Source organism: Chrysemys picta, chromosome 9 (genome assembly GCF_011386835.1).
Source record: "Chrysemys picta bellii isolate R12L10 chromosome 9, ASM1138683v2, whole genome shotgun sequence".
Classification (NCBI taxonomy): Eukaryota; Metazoa; Chordata; order Testudines; family Emydidae; genus Chrysemys; species Chrysemys picta.
Genome location: NC_088799.1, coordinates 69,554,895 through 69,579,875, shown reverse-complemented (window position 1 = coordinate 69,579,875; position 24,981 = coordinate 69,554,895).

Here is a 24,981-nt window from a genome sequence, read left to right as displayed (position 1 = left end):
TCTGAAAACAGCGATGGGGCTGAAGGCCCTGCTCCCTCTTAACATAGATATCATACTGGCAGGCTACCATCCAGCAACAGGACCATACATCTCCCTGTGCCATATGCAGTGATGGTTCCATAAAGGGGTTGCCACTGGATGGAAGTTCTTATTGCAGACAATTTGCCTCCTGTTCTGCAGATGGAACCAATGTAAAATGTCGTCAGGCAATGGGCCAAACTGACACAGCTTGAGCCTCTCTCCTCTTTATGTGGTGAGTGATCACCCTATTATTTACCATTGGCCTTCACACCCTGATAAACCCTTCCTGCCTATCACCCACCCACCCACACACAGCTAATATATGTCAACCAGAAATAGGATGACACAAACCCTCCTCCAAACATTTGTAAGAATAAAAACTGAAAAGCAATCACAAGGGAACAAACGCAGTCAGATGAGTAACTCACTGGATTCAGTGAACATGTTTTGCATAAAATTTGTTCAGCTACTTCCCAGTTTTGCTGAACACATTTTGTATTATGGTCCTTTGAATGCATGCAGGAGGTACACCACAGTTTTTTCCACACAATTCTCAGCACCATGCACAGATGCTATCATTACTACATGTAGCATTTCTAGTAAAACCACCCATCTCTTAATGTACAGCAACAAGTGAGGATTAACAGCAAGGAATGGGGCCTGACCCTGGATCTACTGAAGTCAATGCTGGTTCTACTCTTAGCAAAAGGAGCCCCTGCGTATTACAAGAGGGAGTGATCTTCCCCCACCCCCCCACCCCAGACACAGAGCAGTACAAAAACCTTAAGCCAGCAAAAATAAAATATGCATAGTCTTGCCAATACCTATGCTTGCTAACCTATAAATATATCTTCTGTAGCTTCCCTTCTGCACTATTACTCTGTTGCATCAGGGAAGACATTTTGAACCAATGATCTACTTTCCCTCACTCCCCCTTATAAAGTTCTGACTTCATTACAATATTGTTGATACAATGGTAGCAATATTGTCCAAACTAAAGGTTGTACAATATTATAAACATGCACTTTCAGATACATTTTTTTATAACAACGTTTCTTTGCTAAAAACACCACCCTTAATTAAAAATGTTCAGGCAAAATCTAGAACTGTTACCCAACACAATCTGCTCTTTGTGAACATAGAGTGTATTAAAACGTGTGATTTGTTTGACATTTTCATATAGACTTTCAGTACATTGTAAAAATAGTTAATCTTTTTATGTTTTGCCTAAGGGCTTGTCTACAGTTACCGGGGCTTCGACACGCGATGCATCGGCGGTCGATTTAGCAGGTCTAGTGAAGACCCACTAAATCGACAGCCGATCGCTCTCCTTGTTCAGGTGGAGTACAGCAGTTCACAGGAGTGCAAGGGGAGTCAACGGGAGAGCATCTCATAAGCACCTTATTATCCTTAGCACCAATCCAGTAGCATGGATCCTGAAGTAAGTAAATCTAAGTACATCAACTTGAGCTACATTATTCATGTAGCTGAAGTTGCATAACTTAGATTGATCTCCCCCCATAGTGTAGAAAAGGCCTAAGAAACACATGCTTGTGTCTCTCATAGCTGTGATTCTTTCCCTGATCATTTTGCAGAAGCCAGAAAGGAATGGTCTATCATCTTTCTGTCCTTATGGATGAAAATGATTACATTTTAAATTTTACTGTGAATAGTTTTGGTGTAAGTCTATTCAAAAGAGTACACAGTAAAATCTACACTAACTTTATAATGCCACCTGTAACCTTGCATTAGAACAAGGGAGAGAACTGAGACCTTATCTTGGTTTTTAAGTCTGTAGTTCTAAGTTAAGGTAGCAATAGCAAAATGTATTTTGCTGCAACACCATTGTGACGGGTTGGGTCACAGAAACCCCCTTGGGACTGGCACCTGATTTGCTGGGACTATCTCTGAGCCCATATTCCCTGGCAGCTTGGAACTTCAGTACCTTGCCTTGTTTGAGCCAGACATGCTTGCCTGCTGCAAACACAGATCCAAGTCTGAACCACGTCCCCCACAAGCTACAGGCTTAATTGAAAACAGCTTAAGAGATGCTCCTGTCTCCAGCACCCAGATACCCAGCTCCCAAAGGGGTCCAAACCCCAAATAAATCTGTTTTACTCTGTATAAAGCTAATGCAGGGTAAACTCATAAATTGTTCACCCTCTATAACACTGATAGAGAGGTATGCACTGCTGTTTGCTCCCCCAGGAATTACGTACTTACTCTAGGTCAATTAATAAGCAAAAAGTGATTTTATTAAGTATAAAAAGTAGGATTTAAGTGGTTTCAAGTAATAACAGACAGAACAAAGTAAGTTAACAAGGAAAATAAAATCAAACACGTAAGTCTAAGACAAATACAGTAGGAACCTATATGCAGGTAAATCTCAACCTCAGATATGTTCCAATAAGCTTCTTGGACAGACTGGACTCCTTCTAGTTTGGGTCCAGCAATCACTCACACCCCTGTAGTCACCGTCCTTTGTTTCAGTTTCTTTCAGGCATCCTTTGGGATGGAGAGGCTATCTCTTGAGCCAGCATTTTGAAGACAAAATGGAGGGGTTTCCAGGTGCTTATATAGCCTCTCTCTTGTGGGTGTAAACCCCTCTCTCCCCCTATGTAGAATCACACCTACAAGATGGAGTTTTGGAGTCACATGGGCAAGTCACATGTCCATGCATGACTCAGTTCTTTACAGGCCAACGCCATTGCCCACATGTTAGCATGAAAGTTCCCAGGAAAGCTCAGATGTGGATTGGCATCTATCAAGGTCCATTGTTAGCCAAATACTCCCAATTACTTGAATAACCCTTTCACACTATGTTGACCAAATCTGCCTTAGGTGCTTTCCACAGCAAACACTTTAAATACAAGCATAAAGCCAATGCTCATAACTTCAGATATAAAAATGATCCATGCATACGAATAGGATGAATATATTCAGTAGATCATAACTCTTTCAGAGATATGTTACATGGCATATCTAGCATAAAACATATTCCAGTTATGTCATATTTACACTCATAAGCATATTTCTATAAAGCATTATGGGGTGCAACGTCACAACCATCTATACAGTTTATTTAAAACAACCCCATAAGTCCTCTTGATATCTGGAAAGGAAAGAAATTATTTGTTTTTACTTGTGGGGGACACTCAAACCCCATGGTGGGGATTGTGGGGACAATATAAGTACCTAGATAAAATAGCTAATTCTTGAAGGGTTGAAAATTAGTTCTATGACAAAACAAAGTTACCTAGTTTGGTATGTTAATGGAGTATCCAACAAGATGCATGTGCTGTTGAAATGGCTTTGTAGGTTACTTAATATGCTAATTCTAATAACAATTCTGTTAAATTGTGGATTGTTATGTGTTAGCTTAAAAAAAACGGTTATATTTGATAATGCACTCAGCTACTCTAAATGTCATTTCTATAATGTCCTCTTAGTCTAAAGTTTGTACACTATTGCAATAGGCTTCCAGGAGACATATTATATTGAACAGTGCCATCCAGTGGTCAGTTGGATTACTCACAGCTGAATGTTCCCTATGCAACATCCACATTCATACTATTGCACTCTCAGCACTTGTGCTATCATCCAATATTAATTTAAACAGTACATGCACAACAGTCAATATTAGCATCCCTTAGATAAGGTATAGTATAATTTTTTATTCATGGAAGAATAAAACTCCTTCTAATGTTAGTGTACAATGGCCCTAAGTTACCAAAGTGATTAAGATAAACATCAGTTCCCTTCCTGCTTGAGAGGACTGGTCATGGCGATAGCAGTGATAAACTGCAAGGTCCTTGAGGAATTCTGTTGCAATATAGTTAGAATACTGTTGACAGATTTTATACCAGGGTCCTAGTTTGTGGAAGAAGAGTGACAGACAGTGAAAGTGGGAGAAGTGACTCAATCATCTGTTAATATTCAAACTGTTAATGAATCCAGAATTGTGTCCCGCCAAACAGTAAAAGAATCAGAACTCATTTGCTATTGTACCATTCTCTATGGCACAAGTAGTTATTGACAACAGTTAAATATTCGGAGGATATTTTTAACAGGAGGATAATGTATCAAACTGAGGATTGCATTCAGAAAAAAAAAATAGTTAAAAATCGGCTTCCTAAATGAGAGACAGATACTGGCATCAACTATTTTCAGATCTGAAGAATTTGATGTCAGATGAAGGCACGTCAGTATATCTCCATATAATAACTGGAACACTGAAGAGCCATCATCATCATAAGAGCTCATTTCTTTCCCCCAGCTTTATAATTCTTAGTCACTTGCTAGCATGAATCACAGCTCTATTCAGATAATGAAGGCTTAGCAATTTCATTATACAGCGTAGCAATATAAATCTGGCCATTCTGTTAGAACTGACTGCATCAAAGACCAAAGTGAACTTCCTGGAAGTAAGTAAACTACTTTAAAAAAAAATTACTTGATTTGGCGCCACTCAGCAGGCTACACACCGATAGGCTGAATCTAAATGCCAAAACTATTAGTCCCAATGCTGATTTCCAGATACAGCATTGATAATAAACAGACATTACACATTAAATGGTCATTAAGTCTAACTCTGTATGTTAATAATCTTCCTCCATGAGAAGCCAGACATATGAGAGGAGGAATGGAACACAGATTTGTGTATATACTTTACTGTTGAGGCAGCCAGTGGGAAGAAACCATAGAAGGTAAAAAAAAAATAGTTTATTTTTAAACAACATGCTCTATGTATAAATTCATATCCCACCTACATCAGGAGCTTACCAATAAGATGTCTTTGGTCAAGTCCGACTAATCAAATTTTAAAAGTTCTGTTTCTAAAATCTTAAGGTTTGAATATTTTTGCAACTCTGGCTCAAGGTGACGTGTATAATCAGAACCTGTGAATGTTCAACATCTATTCGGCCCATTTTATAAAACTTTTAAGACAGAGAAGCATCATAACTTTCACATTAAATCTAGGAATTTAACATTCTTGTTGTTATTTATGAGGAGCATCTGAAGTGGCTGATCAGTTATAAGGATTGATAGAACATCAGTAGGTAATAAAATTATCACTCAAAATGTCTTACCCATGTTGATATCTGTGTACTGGATTCTGCACATTAGCTTCTAGAGTGACTGGTTTTCTACCCAGCTGCACCAGGATTGGGCCAGCCTTTAATGACATTTTGGTAAGATAAATATATATATATAATTCAATTTTTAATTCTAGAAACAGTGAGATTCTCAATAATATACAATATTCAGCGTACATCAATAGTGCACACTTATGGTGGTGTGTAGAGTACATATACTGTATACACACACACACACAGCACAGGTATTGATAGCAGTGGAGATGGTGAGGCACTGCTTAAGTGAGTAGAGTAAAGACACACCAGAGCCTTATGGTATGTATCGTACATGTCTCGCTACACACACTTGCTTCCTATGTCTACACTGCTGTTTTTAGCGGTGTAGCGTTCCACTACCTGGAGGCTGTCGGAGCCTTTCCCCACCATGGAGAAAGGCTCCAATAGTGGGGAAAGACTCTGGCAAAATGGAGGTGGCAGGCACAGGGTCTAGCAACTTTCTGCTGCTAGAGCCTTTCCCCACTGCCTCCCTCATGCCAGGGCCTTAGGCTGACACACTTAGCTATACACTGCAGAGTGGACTCACTGCTTTCCACTGCAGCATGTAGTCACACACAACCTACAGGCCAATGCCAGTGGTGTGTAGCATAGATGTAGCCTCAGTGTGCTCTCCAGATCACAAGTGTTTCACTGCAGTGCTGGTGCCTGAGGTCTAGGGGAAAAAACAGAATCATCTGGAAATTTGTGTTTGCCAAGAGCAGAGCACAGTTTCACTCAATTATTCGGCAGAGAGTAGAGCTGTTTCACATACCAGGAATAGCCTAGAATTTTAGTGTAACCTCTCACCGGCATAGGTGGTGAGTTATATGGGCCCGTGCTCCAATATTTAGGAACGTGGGCCTGGCTCCACCAATGTTTGGGGGACCCTGCACTTCAGGGGGAAGCAGGGTCCAGGGCATCTTGGGGGGCTAGCGGGGAGCCTGGCACCAGCAGCAGTGAGCAAACTGGTGCCAGCCCACACCACTACACTCTGCCAGCTCCCAGCATCGCTCGGGAGAGGGGGTGGAAGCCCGAAAGAGGTGGGACAGAGAAGAAGCTACTGCCGCACCTGCATTAACATACAGACTATTTAGCTAATTAAATCATGCGAAGTAGAGAAGTATAGAAAATTGTTTGAGTCATTTCCAGATTACTCGTGGGTTACACTGCAGTACACCTATTTGTTTGTAAAGCAATGCATGCTTTAGATTTCTATTTCATTAAATGCATTTCAAGTGCACACATAAGAGGACCTGAGCCTGTCACCTTTTGGTTTCCATGGGAGTCTTGTTTTCACTAAGAGCCTCAGCTCTGGCTAATAGTCTTAAACCCTATATGCTAATTCTTCTGGTCATGTAACTAACAGAGTTAATGTATCCTAATTTGATAGAATTGCTGTGAATTAAGCAAAACCTTATACATATGTAAGTATATATAGAGAGATGATAAACATGCAGCCAAAATGGAAGACTTAGCAAGTTAGTGAATTGAATAGTCCCACTAGAAGCAAGTCTATCTCAGCTTATTCTTATTTTGGGTAATTCAAATTCTTTTCTTAAAAGTTTCCCAAATTAGTTAATGCCAAATCTAAGTGATCATTTAGATTCTCCTGCTGCTTTGATACATTTAGATGTACACTGTCAGCAAATCACTCCTAAAGATTTATGTCTTCAGAGATGTAACTATGATTCAATTATTTATGAGTGCTAGAGAAATTAAAAAAAAATCAATGTTGCATTATAGACAGAAGTAAGCTTATTTGTTGGCTATTATTAGCAAAAGGCTTGTCACTTATTAGTCTCCTTAAAAACTGTGCAGAAGGTTTATACAGTAATTATTTTACATTGGCAAATAATGGTCATATTATCGAACAATTCCATTTCTGAAATAGATAACTTCTCTCATTAGCATTTCTATTGGCCCAGTTAATGAAACTCCAAACTCTTCAATCCCCATGTCAACAAAAAAGATCTAGGGAAGCTCTTACTGATTAAAGCAATCTGTACTATATCTCCCAATGTTAGATATTTCAATTTTTTTTTAAAGTGATCTATTGTAAGAGAAACTCAAAATAAAAATAGCATACTTTATGTAAATAGTACATACTTTAGCCACACTCTGCAGACTCTAATCAGAACGCCTAATGACATCAATGGACAGCGGGATATGGCTCTGTTACTAACTACTTGAAAAATACATTAGGTCCAGTTTCTGCTCCCACTTAACTAAATGGATGTTTTGCCCAGGACTTGTACAGAAGCTGGATGCGGTTCACCATGAAATAACGTAATGTGACATTTAGGGATATGAATCTCCTTCAGTGCACTTCTTTTTGTACTGTAAAATTAGCCAGCACTTACACTAGAGATATGCTTCATGATTTGTAAAACTATGGGTAATGGGTCAAGGATCTCTGGAACAATTGTAGCTACAGACCAGATGTAGTAATGAAATGCATAACTAACACTAATGCATTTGGCACCACATAACAATATTTGGTTTGTGTAGATGACCTATAGTCAGGTAATTGTTTACCTGTCGAGAGACCTGTTTAGCTCTCTCGCTCTACGCAATTGATAGAGAGAAAATAAAGTATCTGACTTGCTGTACCCAAACAAAAAATGAGAACTCTGTTATTCTCCGACACTATAAAGAACTCTGCCACAACTGAAAACCACTTCAGAATTTAACACAGAATTCTGTGCTTTCAGAAACAGAACTAGCAAGACCAGTTTCAACAGCACCATTTGGTGACATCCAACAATACGACTCAGGAGGTTAATAGCACCTATTTACCTATTAGCTAAGGTAAAAAATACTTGTGAGAAATATAGCTACAGTACCATTCAGAGAATATATCAATGGAAACCTCAATAAATAAGGGATTGAGTACAGGGATAGAGGAGCCAGCTAAAAAGATTAGAGAGACAGGCAGTCATTTTCTTCACTTTGACCTCCTATTCCTTTGAAAAAGATGGACATTCATCTGCACAGTAGAACTGCTCAAAAAAGTTTAGGCAAAATAGTTTTCCATAGGAAGATGCAGTTTAGTCAAAATTAAAATGTTTCATGGAAACGATCATTCTGACAATTTTCAATGGAAGAAAGTCAAAACAATTAGTTTCATTCCTTTTGTTTCATTAAAGTAAAAACTTCTTTCAATGAGGTAAAAACATTCTGTTTAGATTCATTTAGTTTCATTTCATTTAAATAGTACATATTCAAATATGTTTATATATTTAATGGCTTTTTTTTTCCAAAAACAACCAAACAAATTTTGAGGTATCAGAATTTCCCTTGGAAGAGAAATTCCACTGTCCAGCCAGCTCTGCAGTTAAGTGACATATATAATGGTAACGAAAAGCATCTTTAACATCCAGAAAACATAGAACTCCCATTAAATTCTACATGCTGTACCTGTAATTTTGAATTGAGAAGTGGCTGTTAATTCAATTTTTTTTGAAAATATGTTTTTGGTAGGATAACTTCTTCTGACTACTTTACTTCTTCCTACAACTCATCCCACATTAATGCAAAGGAGGTGGAGGGGGGGGGGGAATTAGATTTTGCCCAATACAACACAATTAAAGTTTCCAAAGGTTTTGTCTGAAGTTTGTTAGGAGAGAGAAAAAGAAAAGGAAACACATCAACCAAAACCGAGAATGTGAAAAAAACTTTTGGTTTTTTTTTTTTTTTTTGGTCAAAGTGGTTGTCAAACTTTTCAATTAAAAGTATTCAGCCATCATTAATGGCTATATAATACTCTGGCTTTGCACATCTGAGGTCTCCTGCTAGATCCCATATATAACAGCCCACTATTAATAGCTAAGGGAGTTCACTCTAGGTCAAGTGGGTGAGTCCTCAAGTTGGGTGCTATTCGATCGAAACTGTTTGCAAGCATCTATGAACAGTGTAGACACTGTTCATTACAAGTACAATAGACACAATAGACTGGATTCATGAAATGGCCATTTTGAAGAATGGTGATAAAGAACATTGGTAGTGCTTATTTCCCAGCTCTTCAATAAGCTGCTAAATCATTCAAATCCTCAATCTTGATAGTCCTTCCAGCAACATGATGCCTCAGAACCTTTGCCTCTCTTAATACTACAGCCAAAACAGATTTTATTAATGTTAGTGCACAATTTCCTAAGTATTTATGGACCTTGTGAGTATCAAATGGCTTTGCTTTGGAAACCTGTTTTTAAAATGTCTACTGTACATAAGAAGAACTGATTGAACACAGAGATGTTTGCAAATTGAATTCTTATGGGACTGTACATTAGTGCATGAATTAAGTTTGCATCTAATGCTAATGTACCATGACATTAATTTTGAGGCAGGCATTGGATTAGCTGAAATGGCTCTTTGCTTCGTGTGTATAGAGGCATGTCAATTTATCTTTCATGAGCCATACAGTGGTTACTATTTTGTTAATTTGTTCATAAAGATCACTCACTTTGGAGCACATCCTTATAGATCTGGCTAAAATACAGACTCCTGAAAACTTCACATTCATTCCTGATAGAATAAGAACACAGAGAAGGGATTCCTCTGTGTGTAATATCCAAATTACCTGGAAGACTCATGATGGACAGCTGCACGGTCATGGACCTGGCCCTCCTTCCACTGAAATCAAGTCCAGGTAGCTATGTTGTTATAGACTGGACACTAAACTGAAAAAAATGTCCCAACAGACTTGTTTTATAATAGTTCATTTAAAAAAAATGTAATTTTCACACATTAACAATGGTGCTGTACTAACAAGGACATCTGATTTAGTGTAATTTATTAAATCTAAATCAGCTCCTCACCTGGCATCTGTTGCTTGTTTATACTCTAATAAATAGGACCTGAGTATGTAGGCGGCCTGTGTGATGAACTCCTACAGAGCAGCTGCATATCTGGGACCCCATCATTGGCACAAGTTTTGCGAGGTTAATGACTAACAGCAGGACAATGTCACAGGTACAGACAATTAATAAGGTTTGGAAAAGTGCCTACAACACTTTCCTACTCTGTCCTTATTGAAGGCTGCATGGACAGCAGTACTGATGAAGAAAGCAGGGATAATACAGACTTGTTGGTAATAATCAGGAAATAATTGTTTAAATTTTAAAACTAACATATTTTGTTCATCTTAGTAGCTTTGTAAGTCCTACATAGCTTCCTAGCAAGCCAGGGTTCTATGGTACTGACTTTGTTAATCATCATTATGACTGATTCAGGATGGGCCTGACTCTGTAAAGTGCTGAGCACCCTCAATACCCAATGAGAGTTGAGGGTAGTGAACACCTCACAATAGCTCAGTAGGATGATAGGTGCCATAAAGGCAAACAAAGACCCTACCTCAGCCCCAAAGAACTTATATAAAGATGTTATGAGACTTGGAGAGAATAAGGGACACGAGTGACAAAAGATAATGGGTCATATCCCCTGTAACAGGGGAGTCAGGTACCTTGGAAGACTGCTTGGGTTGCTACCTCTCTGCTCTAGTCCATGGAGTAAAGTGCACATAGTCAGCTGTCCCCTCTACACTCCACCCTCATGCAGGCAAGGTGATCCTGATGTGAATTTCTAGAACAGGTGTCATACTACTGCACACCCCGTGCACTTACCTCCTTCACAGTAGGACTGCCAGTACACTTGCTTACACTGTCTACTTAATTACACAGTTGTAGCTAGACAGCCAGTGTTGTTCATGTTCAATAAAAACGTTTGCTTTTCAATCTGTTCGTGTGACAGTACCTTGACTGCAAGACATAGAAGAATCATAGAGCCATAGAAGATTAGTGTTGGAAGACACCTCAGGAGGTCATCTAGTTCAACCCCCTGCTCAAGGCAGGACCAACACCAATTAAATCATCCAAGCCAGGGCTTTGTCAAGAGGAACATATAAAGAGGAACTTTTAAACACAGGTATTTTAATACAATCACATCTTGACAATACACTACATGATTTCCTCATATACATACACTCTCAAAATGTATTACAGTAATGTTCAGATCTCATTTTTCCCTTTCAACCCAAGGCTGTAGAACAAATGGTGTCAGACTTCCTTAGCTCTTCTGGACACAGCCCCAGCTGGTGCATATTCTGGCTGCCAAACCCATCATTCCTTTAGTTCCATAACTGAGGAATAATGTTTTAAACACATCTGGAAACCCTTCCTCATCCTGATTTGGCTAGCTCAGTCTCCTGCTCTGGTAGCAGAACTGCCTGGGGAGAATTTAAGGCCCATTTCCCATTCTTTAGCAGACTGGGCCCCACTTGTTAATTTCACTTTTTGAAGTATATTAACTTCTAAAGACACCTGATAGCTTATATGTGCTGTAGCCAAACCTCCACTTCCTCATTCAAACAGCAGCAGTTGCCTCTAAAGGCCTTCTGTAACAAGGTTTAACCAATCCAGTGTCAGACTTTTCTGCTGCCTCAGTTTCTATTTGTCGCACTTCCTAATGAGAGCACTCAGCTGCTTCTATGCCAAATAACCCCCGTTCTTGGAATCTGGTTTATTAAAATACCACCATTGTTCAAATGTCAACTTAAAGCAAACAAGTCTTCTCTAGTCCACAGGTTTTTTTTAGCTCCTTGCCAGCTCACAAAGAAACCAAGGTCATGCTGCCTGGCATTTACTAAAGCTTCTAATTCTTGAAGCTTTTGGTCCTTCATTTAGTGCAAGTAGGTCCAGCCAGGCCTTTCCCCCAGTCATCTCTAATCCTGGGTCTTTTCTGGACCCCTTGTGTCTCTCTGTCATTCTCTCTCTGATGGAGCAGGCTTCTTCTTTATAAGTCCCACCCCAGGCTACTGTCAGGTGATCAGTTCACCTAACCCAACTGCCGGTCCAAGTCCAAATCCATCATCCACAGTTGGATAGCTTGGAATACAGGGGGACAAACCACGTCAAGGTGCCAGCCCAGTGCACCCTGCAAAAACTTCCCTGATTCCCCGTGGTTTTCCCCACAAACATTAGCCCAATTTGGCCAATGAAATCTGATAACTAATCACTGTAGTGTTCCAACTCTCCTCCTTTTACTAAATGTTTCTTTCAGTGTTCTGCATTATGTATATACTTAAAAGCACCTGGCCTCTGGCCACATTATCCAATAAATATTTGGTGGTAAAGAGATTCTATGAAGAGGCAACATTCAGATATGTACAGGCATGCGCCTGCGTACACACACACACACTATTGCAATATAGGTCTCCTACCTTGCAGGCCAGTGCCAACACCACTTTGCCCAGCTGCTATGTGCCAAAGTGAGGCAGAGGATGAGTGAATTGTTCTTGAAGCAAAGTGAACAATATTACTGGCCACTAGACAAAAGATATCTGCAGCCAATTTCAGAGGGATGTGAAATTCCAAAACAAGTTGAGCATAATTTTTTTCCAGACTTCATGCAGCTCTAGAAAAAAACAGAAGTGTTGGTTGTCCCACCTCAAATCCTAAGAATACATATCCCAGAATTTTTATGTAATAAAGCCTAAGAGAAAGTTAAGGGGTTAACTGCTGGACTATCCATTTTGTGGTCCACTAGAAACACTGGTAAAAACACTTTTGTGAAATTTAACCAACATTTCATGTGTGCAAATTTCTTATCACATTGAAGATCTCTAAGCTATCTGGTGTCAAGGCAGTAAGACAGTGAGCTATAGCATACGAGGACCCACATTGGCTTATCTAAGCTGTGACAGTGGCAAACCAGGTTTCAGCTCATGCCAAAGCCCCAAACCACATTAAACACTTACAAATGCATAGCACCTGCATATTAGTCTAGATCAAAGTGATTGTTAAATGTACAAGAATGTATTTGGTGTTTAAAGTTCATGAAACTAACAAGATGTTACATGCACTGTTTTTATGTCTCTGTATCTCATTATAATGTAATAGCAAACATTTATATTGTATATACCCCTGTAACTAAATAACCCAAATAAGAAAGCCTTGTGCAATGCAAATAAAGAATTTTAACAGTAAAATGCTAATTTCAAAGCAAGTGGTCATTGTGTGAGATGATTACAGATTAAAGACTCTAAATGCATTCCTCACTTTCTGTCCTCAAAGAAAAAGCCCATGTGAGTAGAGACCTTCTCCCCTTGTTTTCTGTGAGAAGGTATAAAGATGGATACAAGGGAAAAAAAATCTCTGGACTGTTTGGATTCTAACAAGGAAGAATAACTGAAGAACACAAAGATCCCCAGAGTTATTATGGGTAGCCCTGAGACACTTGGGAAACTGGCAGATTACTACATCTCTGCTACCATGTGGAATGATAAACTGTGATTCAATTGTACATATATTTTACTTACCTCTCAATAACTCTCATTTCTTTTCCTTAGCTATAACCTTTAGTTAGTATAGAATTGGCTACCAGCATTGTATTCATCAAGAGATCTAGAATGCAACTCGATCTGGGTGAGTGACTGGCCTCTTGGGTCTGGGAATTAACCTGAACTATTTGTGATTTTTGTTGTAAGTGACCATTTATCACATAATCCAGCTTGCTTGGGTAGTAAAATAGACTGGAGTGTCCAAGGGGACTGTCTGTGACTCCATCATAAGACTAGTGTAGTACTTTGGGAGTTCACATTTGGTACTGTGTTGGTGAGATCTAGTAGAATATGCCATCAGTTTGGAGTGTCTGCCCTGCTTTTGACAGTCTGCCCAGGTAGGCGCTCACAGTCATGAGCCACTCCAGACAGTGTAATGTAAGTCGCCACCTCTGCAAGATCCCCGACAGAGCTAGAACAGGGTATAGACTACTAATGCCTATTCCATGGAGATCCTAATATCTCCTTCTCAACTAGCTTGAAATAAGTCTGGGAGAATAAAAGAATATGCCTTTCACTCATTCAGTGTAAGGTTGATCAACAAGCCAATTTAAGTGACGGCAACATCCTGAAAGTGGTGTGGTTTCCTTGAGTTCATTATATTTGGGATCACTTAAAACAGAAGTCACTATTGGGAATCTCAACTGTCTCCTTAAGAACTTTCTTCCAAATATCAGAAACTTCCATCTAACCAACCACATATTGCCCTTGTATGATTGGTAACTTTATGTTAGTCACATCCGAATAGACTTCACAGTGGTATATCAAATGCTCCAAAAAAATAAGGTTGTGGGGAGACTAGACGGGAAGAATTTTCTGGAATACAGAACTAGTTCAAAGTTAACAACCTGGTATACCCAGCTTTAAGTAGGATCAGTTCAGTTAACACATCTACAAATGTATATAACCACCATATGTTTCTACACACATTTGATGTTTTAGATTATAGTCTGTAAAATGAATAACTTAATCTACTCAAATTAATGTCTTCAGCGGCACACAAATTAAAGCATCTGTTGAAGTGTGTGTGGGTGGGGGAGATTCTATTTCCTCTCAGTTTATTCACTTGAAATCTGATTGTATTAGTGGCTATGAAAATGAAAGGCAGATAGTAATGGCTAAAGCAAGGTAGAGTGAGGTCACAAACAACCCTGCTAATGCACCTCGGTCTTGACCTACACTAGCCTGACTTCCACAAAAACTAACTTTAATAGAGGATGCTAATGGTACCAACTCTGCTGAATTATCTGGAGATTATTATATACATAAAAAATGTCCATTAGGACTAAGGATGAAGATTAACAAATGGATTTCACCTGTCAAATCAAACGTACACCCAGTTTTCATAGGAGATTCTAGTGCATTAACCTACTGTACCAACTCTGCAATTCCATATCCCTTTGAACACATGCTACTTGACAAAATTAGTATTTAATAGTAGCAGAAAAATTGAAGGATTTCACCTACTCACAGCTGCCTATTTCACGGTTATAAATAGCAAGACTCGTAGGCTGCTGACTGTCCAAAAAGACAGTTTAACAGGCATAGTGTCACGCAAGTGACCCATTCTGCCCTTGTATGATTAAAGAATAAAATGTGGACACTAGGTGGGGTGTCTACTCTACACTCCTTTTTCTACTACAACTGGTTAGTTCTCCACTTTGTGGCTATAAGGGTTTTAAAAAATCCTATAGATCATAAAAGTGTTCATTACTGTTGACCTATGACCCTTCCCTCTTCTGAACCACTAATACAGTTAGGCATGCATTGGGAGGCAATAACACTGTGGGGTATAATACTGATAGAAGTTGCTGTAACTTATTAACTTGAAACATGGCATGGGACAAGTATGGAATACACACAAAGGGAGTTAGGCTTTGCTGTATTAAGATAGGATGATGTTAGCAAAGAGAGGCCTACGGGCAGATGTTTGTGCCCAGCATAAATGTAGGACAAGTGGTGACCCTGGGTCACCTATTTTTGATTTTCCCATAATGAGAGAACACAAACAACCGACCACAAGCTAACAGGTACACCACAAGCTTTTAACGCATGTTTTGATATAAGGTGTTTTGGGGGACTATTTCTCTTTTGTTACTAGGCAGTTAGTAAACTGATGCATCAATTTACTAAGAAATTGACACACATTGCTCAGATTAGTAATCGGAAGCATAAATATAATTAGCAAAAATGACAAGTATGAGAAAAGGTCAATTTAAATCCAGTTATGGTCGTGGCTCTCACCCCTCTTTTTGCAAACTTCCATTATCTCCCCATCTCTATCACATCAAACATAAGGTACTTCTCTTCATTTTCAAGGCCCTTTGTGGCCTATCCTCTCCCTATCTACCATCTCTTATTCAATATCAAGATATCAATCCCACCTCCCTTCATGAATCCAGCTCTTTTGTTAAATTTTCAAACAAACACCTCTGTGCTTTTTCTCACACTGCCATTGGGAGGCTTGGAAGGAATTTCCTGCAAACATCCACAGAGTTACCTCATTATAATTCTTCAAATCCCTCTCCTTTGCATGATGCCCACTATAAACTTCACAACAGTTAGGCTACTAGTGTGCTGAAACCACTGCTTTTCATGCTGACCAATATGGTCTCATTTTCCTGCGTTCCATCCCCATCCATCTGTCTGTATCCATCTGTTTTCTCTTGTCTAATACTTAAGAGTGTAAGTTCTTTGACTGGGACTGATTTTTTTGCAGTGGGGCTCCCTGAGCCATGACTAGGGCTCCTAGATGCTATAGTAATATAAATAACAAACAATAATAATGTAACAATTATTGGACAACCAAATGCTCAGCTGCTGTATTGCAGAATTTAGCCAGCTCAACTGAGAGGCCTATCACAAGTATTAGCATAATAATTCACAAACTAATGCAATATCATCTCACTTGCATAGTCACTCCCATAATGGTACCTTGATAGCTATCCCCACATTAATAACCTGAGCTAATTAAATATAACAGAGCTAAAAATATTAAATTATAAGACACGTTAGCTTAATAATGAAATTCTGTTATGGCCTTTTATCTCCAGGTGCCCAATTCACTGTGGTACAGTACATCTGATATTTGCAACAGTGAGGTATACTGCTTACATATTTCAAATAAAAAAACCTATTAATATTGGCAAAATTTAAGTCTGTTAAATGAGATTAAAATAGAGTTTTCAGATACAAGACACATTACATTATGTAATTGTCCTGTGCTATTTGCTATTAGAAACTGATTATGCTCTTATAATAGCTTTTCTAACAAGCAAAATAAAACAGGATATTACTTATCCAAACCACTGTAAAAATTATTCTAATGATAATCATAATACATTTCATCTCTTCATAGGCATGAAGATTTAAAGTAATTAGTTTCTTTATCTGAGCCAATAGAATTGCTAATGGATTAATTATTGCAGCCTAATAAAGTAGCATAATATAACAGTTAATTAAGCACCAAAGTTGTTCAATAATTATTCACACTTAGAATTTTTTATAATTTTGTTAATTAAAATATTATTGCTGAATATAATAATTTTCAATGTTTATTTCTTTGCTGTAAATATTCAAGTCTATTATCAGAAATTATCAGTAGTAACACTAGAAATGGCCCACCTGCAGAAACTGTAGTATGTAAAGTCTGATTGCATCAGTTTTCAAGTGTCAACAAGCATTTAAAAATCATATGCCCAGCCCTGCAAACAATTAGGCACAGACTTAGCTTTCAGCATGAGTAATTCCACTGAATTCCATGGAATTACTTATATGCTCAAAGTCAAGAGAGAATTTATGTATTCTGTCAGGGCAATAGACAATACTTCATGTTTCTGGTGGGAAGGGGAGGGAAGTAGTGTACTTGAAGCAGTTGCAGAACCTACAAACTCTTTCAAAGTACGTGCTGGCATTAATTGCACAAGCAGAAGTTTGCAGGCTCAGCCCCAGCTGTACAATGCTGTGCATGGAATAGTTTCCTTCCTGACACCAGCAGGAATTCACCCATATAATTTTGCTCACTAACTTATTTCCCAGCAATAATGTTTATGAAATCACACAGGTTTTGAAAAAAAAAAAAAAATACTGTCACACTATTTAACTAGACCGCTTGTGAAAATGACTAGTATAAGTATGTTGTCTGTCATGTAAAGAAGCATTGCCTTTAAATTTAAAGGGCAGCAAATCTGGAATAAATGTAATCAAGTGTCCTCATACTTTTCACTAAGAATACGGGTAAAGAGGAGGATTATTCAGTCTTCATTGTGAACCTATACCATTGAGTCAGAAAAGCACCTGCGAATTTGCTTAACTTTAAGGATGAGCTTGAGTCCGATTACCTTCAGTGAGACTTACACATATGATTAAGGGCTGTTTGATTTAGGAGTGCTTTACTGAACTGGGGCAAAAGTTCATATGTGGTTGAAACTGCTTCTTTGTTTCAGGCTAATTTCTGATTACAGCAACAGTAACTTTGCCAGCTGCAATCTAGTACTATATAGAAGGAACCACTGACTCACAAGAGTCCATCTGTTTGTGGGTGGTTTTCTTCTTATTATTTTTTGTTTTGTTTTAGCCAGTTTCCTTACTGCAAGAACTTTGGCATTTTCCCCACACAGAGTAGTGAAGTTTAAATAAATCTGAGAATCTTTTTGCTTTGTCGTACATACCTATTGCATGTTCTAGAATTTTATCATGAGAATATAAACTTTCAGAGAGGCATTTGTGTGGCATTTCATTAAACTCACAGGAAATTTCAACCATAATGCTAGTGAAGGAATAGGACTACACAACTACAGTCATTAACTATGGCTTCTCCCAATCTGAAATCACACAACATGGTTAATTATCATTATGTCATCATTGCCTGATGAATCGCACACCATTTCAGAATTCAGTCTCTCTCTCTAACAGCTATAATTTGAGCTGTGTGAAATTAAGTGGTTTTGGTTTGCAAGGCATCATAGTAACATTTCCCTTAGTTTCACACTTCATGGATTCTTCACTCTTGAATTGCACTGTAATGCTAGGCCATCTTCTCTACTGGTATAAATGAGAAAGACTACCCTGCAATCAAGGAAGCTGCACCCATTTATAGCAGCACAAAATTTGGCCCTCTGGGTTTGTTTAATCCTGTAACTCAAACAAACCTTAGTTCCTATGGTCTAATTTTACCAGTTTTTCTTTAAACCCACTGAAAGCTGTGAGTATCACATGCTTTTGATACAAAGCAGTCACACACCTCCCAGGTTCATAGGTCATTCATAGCATAAGAGCTTCCACAACACTCAAATCAGAGTTACATGTGACTTTACATTTCATTATGGACATTTTTCACTAGTTGGGATTATACTTACAAAAAAAAACCTGTGGTTATTGCCTTTTTAGTCTAACTGGGTTTACATGAACCCAATTACAATATTTGTTACATTCATGAAGTGAAGCACAGGTAAAAATTAATCCAATTCTCAGAAGCATTGCAGCTCCACCAGCATGAAAAAAAGATGGTGTTTGAAAGCATGGAGCACAGTGATTTCTAAGATATTAATTACTCTGTAAAATGCCTAATTTTACTGGTTTCAATGCACTTTCCATTGAGTCCATAATATATATTGATTGCGTCATTTTATTGATATTCTGCAGATTGGTTGGCTTGAGTATTATTCTGTTGAATATCCCTGCTATTAAATACCCAAACCATATCATGAGAAACCTGAGACAGTGTCAAAATAATTGATTGGTGATTTCACTGGGCAAACCTGCAATGCCAGATTGCTACCAATCAGTCAGGAATCAATTTGAAGTTGGGAAATCAACCCTGGGGACTGTTGTGAGGCAAGGGTTCAGGGCCTTTAATTGCCTTCTCCTACAAAGGACTGTGACTCTGGACAATGTGCAGGACAGAGTAGATGGTTTTGCAGCAATGGGCTTCCTGAACTATGGTGGGGCAATAGATGGCACGCACATCCCTATTTTTGCAGCAGACCTCCAGAATACATCAACAGAAAGGACTACTTTTCTATGGTGAAGCAAGTGCTGGCGAATCACTAGGGATGCTTTACCAACATCAGTGTGGGGTGGTCAGGGAAGGTGCATGCCGTGTCCATCTTTAAGAATACAGGACTGTTCAGAAGGCTGCAAGCAGGGACTTTCTTTCCCAAACAGCAGATTACTATTGGGAACAGTGATCCTGGGAGACCCAGCCTATCCCTTGCTCCCATGGCTCAGGAAGCAGTACACTGGCCACCTCGACAACACCAAGGAATGCTTCAACTACAGGCTCAGCAGTGTAGTATGACAGTTGAATGTGCCTTTGGTCCTTTGAAGCATCACTGGCATTGCCTACTTATGAGACTGGACCTCAGTGAAAAAAAAATATCCCAGCGGTTATGATCTTCCCTTGCAAGGATCCCATGCCTTCAGGCCCTGTGTTGGGGGCAGACCATTTTCAGGGCCTGGAAGATTTACCCTGGATGTGGCTGGAGTGGCTGTCCCCTGAATTTGAACAGAAAGATACAAGGGCTATTAGAAGAGCTCAGTGCAGATCTATACGGCTCAGGAAGGCTTTGAAAGACCATTTTAATAGTGAGCCAGAGTAGTATGTGTTGCTGTAGTGTGGTCTACCTGGCCTTGCTCTTTTGCAGCTCATCTTGTAGTGAGTGCTGTGTGTGTGGTAATATAACTTTACTAGTGCATTTATTAATATTGTTCGTGAAGGATGTTTGGGTTCTGTGACAAAATGTAGCAACAGGAAATTGATGAGGGTCAGACCTGCTCAGCACCAGAACACATATACTGTGAACAAATAAAGATGAATTTTATTCCAAAAATAGAATTTTATTCTGTAAAATGAACCAGGTAATAAAACATGACCACATTTAAAACTTAATAAATTAAGGGAACATAACTTAAGACGGGGAAAGAACAGTGATTTCAATTTCAGGTATATATACACCAACCATGTCTTACACAGGCCAGTGTATGTGAAGCTGTTATTTGCTTTAATGTCTCCCAGTGGAGTAGTAAGGATAGTGCACTGACCTCTGATGCCATGTGGAACCTGGGTAGGGTAGGGAGGTCCCGGTATAGAGTCCTCTTATGGGCTGCAGAAGGAGGCAAGCATGGGATTGTTTAATCTGCAGGTCCACCAAAGTCTATTGCATCTTTGTTTGCCGTCTGAGAAGCACAAGCATCTCCTGATGCACATCTCTCTCCTTTTCCTGTGCCTTTCTCTTCTCTACTCTGTCCTTGTCCATGCTGTTTGCCAGGGTGATTTTCCAGTCCCTGTGCTCATTCTCTGATGCAACGCTGGTTTACAGGATCTCCCGGAATATGTCATCCAAAGTCCTCTTCTTTCTCCTCCTTATCTGGCTCAGGCATTCCATTGCTGTGATGGGGAAGGCCCTAAAGGCCACAATACCAACAGCTGAAGATACAACACACAGAGGTAACATTGTCAGTGTATCCATGACAGAAATCAAAATTTAGGATACTGAAGTCATTCCTCTTGATCCCCACAGGTTGTAAGCACTACATTCTCTCTTCTTCTTGGAATTGATACAACATGGCACCAGCCACAGCAACAGCTGTGGTGTGTATGGCCGTCAGGGGCAGGAAGTTGGGGAAAGTGCTCAGGCATGAGTATTTGCATATAGGGCAGTGGAACAGAATATTGGGACTGTTTTCCAAAGTTGTTAGCCTTTTAGCTGATCACTCACTCCTGAGGGTAACAGAAGCAGAGAGAGCACAACTGCTGCTGACATCCTGATGACGCCTGGGACAATATACTGCTAGGCTATTTTACTTCAGCAGGCACCATTGAAGTATCGCTGAGTAGCATGGGGAAGTGTCCTATCATGGTGGAAGGTGGAGGTGGTGTTAAGTCAGCGGAATGGGGCAGTTACGTTGCCAGAAGACACATCTGCACTAGGTCCAGGGCCGGATTAACCTTTTGTGGGCCTGGCACCAAACTTACTTGTGGGCCCCCATGGAAGCAAACTTGAGGAGCCAAACAGGGGCAATGGGGCATGGCATGGCATGGCAGGGGCGGCCCAGCTATGCCCAGCCCAGTGTGAGGGCAATATTTACATACCGGCAGTTGCGAGACACACAGTGGCCTGCCCGACCCTGTGCTGCCAAGATGCCCCTTCCCCTCAAGGGTGGGCCCATGCTGAGCCACACAGCCCCCCCCACCCAACACCCTCCTGACTCCCTATGGCCAGAGCCCCCAGAGACCCCACCACACAAATGCCCACTGCCCTGCACAACACCACCTCTGCCCAGCACCTCCCTGCCCACAGCCCCACCACAGCTGCCCAGCACCCCCATAGAACCCCCACTCCCTAGTGCCCCAACACACACATCTTCCCTTCCCTGTGACAGCCCAGCACTGCCCCGCAAGTAACCCACTCCCCCACACCCTGCCTCCCGGCTGCACTCACTGGCCCTGCTGGGAGGCAACTTTGTCTGCCAGGCTGAGCCGGAAGTGCAGCCAGAGCTGGTCCCGGGGCGGGGAATCGCTCTGGTCCCTCAGGACTGGTTTGATCAGCCAGGCCAAGACCTGCCCCGGCCGGGCTCCCTCAAGGCGCACTTCCCCTGGAGGGGCCCAGCCAAGCTCCCCGCACTGTTTCGCGCCCCCTCCCCCCCGGCAGCTGAAACTGGTCAGGCTTCTGCACCAGTCCCAGGCAGCTCAGCTCCAGAGAGACAGGTGGGATCCCACAGGTGGTGGGAAGCAGAGACTGCCCGGAGCCAGAGGTGCACTGGGGTCCAGCCAGGGGGCAGAGAGGAGTGGGGGAGGGCAAGGAGACAGCAGGCAGGCAGGCCAAGAGGAGCAAGAGGTGGGCGAGGGGAGCCAGAGGGGTCTCAGGGCACAGTGCAAGTGGAGCAGGCCGGTGCCCCTTCTGAGCATAGGCCCGTCTCCATGGAGCCATTGTAAACCCGGGACTAGCTAGGTCAACGTAAGCTTCCTTTTGTCGACTTAACCAGGTAGTATAGTGTGTAGACCAGGCTTGTGTCAATGGAAACATTCTTCTGTTGACATAGCTGCACCTACCCTGGGGGCTAGGTCGGCATAGCTACGGTGATAAGGGGTGTCAACCTATGTTTTAAGTGTTGATCAGGCCTCAGTGTTTGGCTTCTATAACAGACCTCAAATCTGAAACAAAAACAGTAATGCTATCAACCTAACAGCAGCCTCTGGCCAAAAGTCTATGCTACTCCAGTTTAGCTCATATCTGTGACAGTGCACTGAGTATAGCATGTGAAAATACGGAAAAGTACTAAACTTTCCAGCTGCAAGTTGTTACTCATTTATTAGCAAACGATTGTGAAGCACTTCGTGACAACTGTCAGTTTGAGAAAATAAACCAGTTAACTTCTTTTTCAAAGTCAACACTATCATGTTCACTATCATCTTGGGGCTTGTCGACACAGGAAAGTTATACTGGTATAAATTATATCAATATAACTCTCAGTGTGGACACTCTTATTCAGATTCATGAGTGCACTTTTCAATTTAGCTTTGGAAGGGGTTTAAGCTAAAGGGCACTCATACCTGAATGAGAGTGTCCACACAGGCAGTTACATTGGCATAACACTATTAGTTTAACTGTACTAGCATAAGTCCATCTGATGCTAAAACATTCCTGTTTAGGCAATCCCTTACTACCTTGCACAAAAGTCTTAACCACCAATAAGATTAACAGTCTCAAATGCTTCATAGCATGGTTTGGGGTACTTATGTGGTACTTATATTATCAGCACAAAGTTAGTACAGTACCATGATTGTTCTATTGAGTGGCCATTAAAACCATTGTCTTCCACTTGTTGGCAATCTTAGCAAGAACTGGCACCAAGAAAACAAAGCCCTCAAATAATTATCAATTTTTTACATTTGTAGACTCTGCTTTTTGTGATGGCTAATTGAGTTATATATATATATATATATATATATATATATATATATATATATATATATATATATATATATATATAAAATATAAATTATATATATATATATAAATATATAAAAATAAAACGCTCATAAAAAACACATAACTGGAATAATTTTTTTTCCTGATTTGCTGCCCTTTTATACACCACTGAATAAAAGCAAATTGGGAAAAAAATATTCCAATTGTTATCATATTGTTCAGGAGGGAAATGAAGAGCCTGAAGTTTCAAGATGTGGGAGACAATTTGTTTCAGTTACTTTGTACAAGATTCTTCATTCCAAATTTCCCCATGTATTTTGGCACTTGAGATGCATAAATTGAGTTCTTCTTTTCATTTTCATTGACAGATGACCAGATGTTCAAGAGTGACAGCAGAATGTTACAACACACATAATGTACAAGAATACTATAAAGCTGTGGTCCATATGTCCTCTGGACAGGTTACAGTAGAATCCTGGGTTTTAAATTGTGAAAGGAGAAAGATAAACTAAGGGCTTGTCTAAATGGCTAGTTAGTGCATGTCAAGCCAGGGCATGAATGTACAGAGTACTAGTCTGTAATGCACTAAATGGCCATGTGGACCCTGCTATCATGCACCAAAAGTTCCATGTACATATTACTATCAAGATCAGCAATGATGAAGGGGACATGGAGCAATTTAACATTCTGAAGATAAGATTCACTGGTCCCTTACCATATTTAAGAGACTCCCTAAGTAGCCAGTATCAACATCCAAGAACACGGGAGGCTGGTTATAGTGTTCCCCCCGCCCCCATCCCCCAATGCTTGATAGCTGAAAAGATTATCTAAGGAATACATGTCCCATGTACTTTCGACTCTGCAAACATGCTGCCACCTCTCAGTAGTTGGTAGATTTTGGCAGCTCTAGAAAGAAAAATATTAGATTTGCTAATCTAAAGCCTCTATTCCTGTTGTAAAAGAGGAAATGTAGGCCATTGCGGGGAGGTGTGTGTTACAAGTTATTTTTTTGCAGATTTAGTAAACAAGAAGTGAATTTATTATTTTCAGTACAGAGACAGTCCCAGTTGCACAGGCAAGCTTAATTCTGGCATTTCCTAGGTTTTGAATGCTTCACAATGCAACCTTAATAATGTTCCTTTAACATAGTTTTTGTGTGTGTAATATATTACACACATACTGTATAACTTCACCGTCTTAAAATTAATACAGTTTCTGTGCATCTGTTGTACCATAGAAAGGCAACGAGGAGAAAACCCCTTAGAGTAAGCTTTGTAATTATTCGTCAGCTAGAGCATCTGATATCGGAGTACTCCAATAATCAAAATATGCTATTGAAAAAAATATGACCAAAACTTTCAAAGTTGTGTGATAAAAGTTAGACACCTAACTATTCAGGCAAAAGTTGGAGTCAATGGGAGGCGTAAGATGCTCAGTTCCCCTGAAAATACTACTGAGGCTACTAATTTAGGCACCCCAGTGCAAAAATGTTGGCTTCTGTGTACATACTGTTTGCTACTATGGATTTATTCCAGTTAAATGAGTGGAGTTTCACCAGTATGAA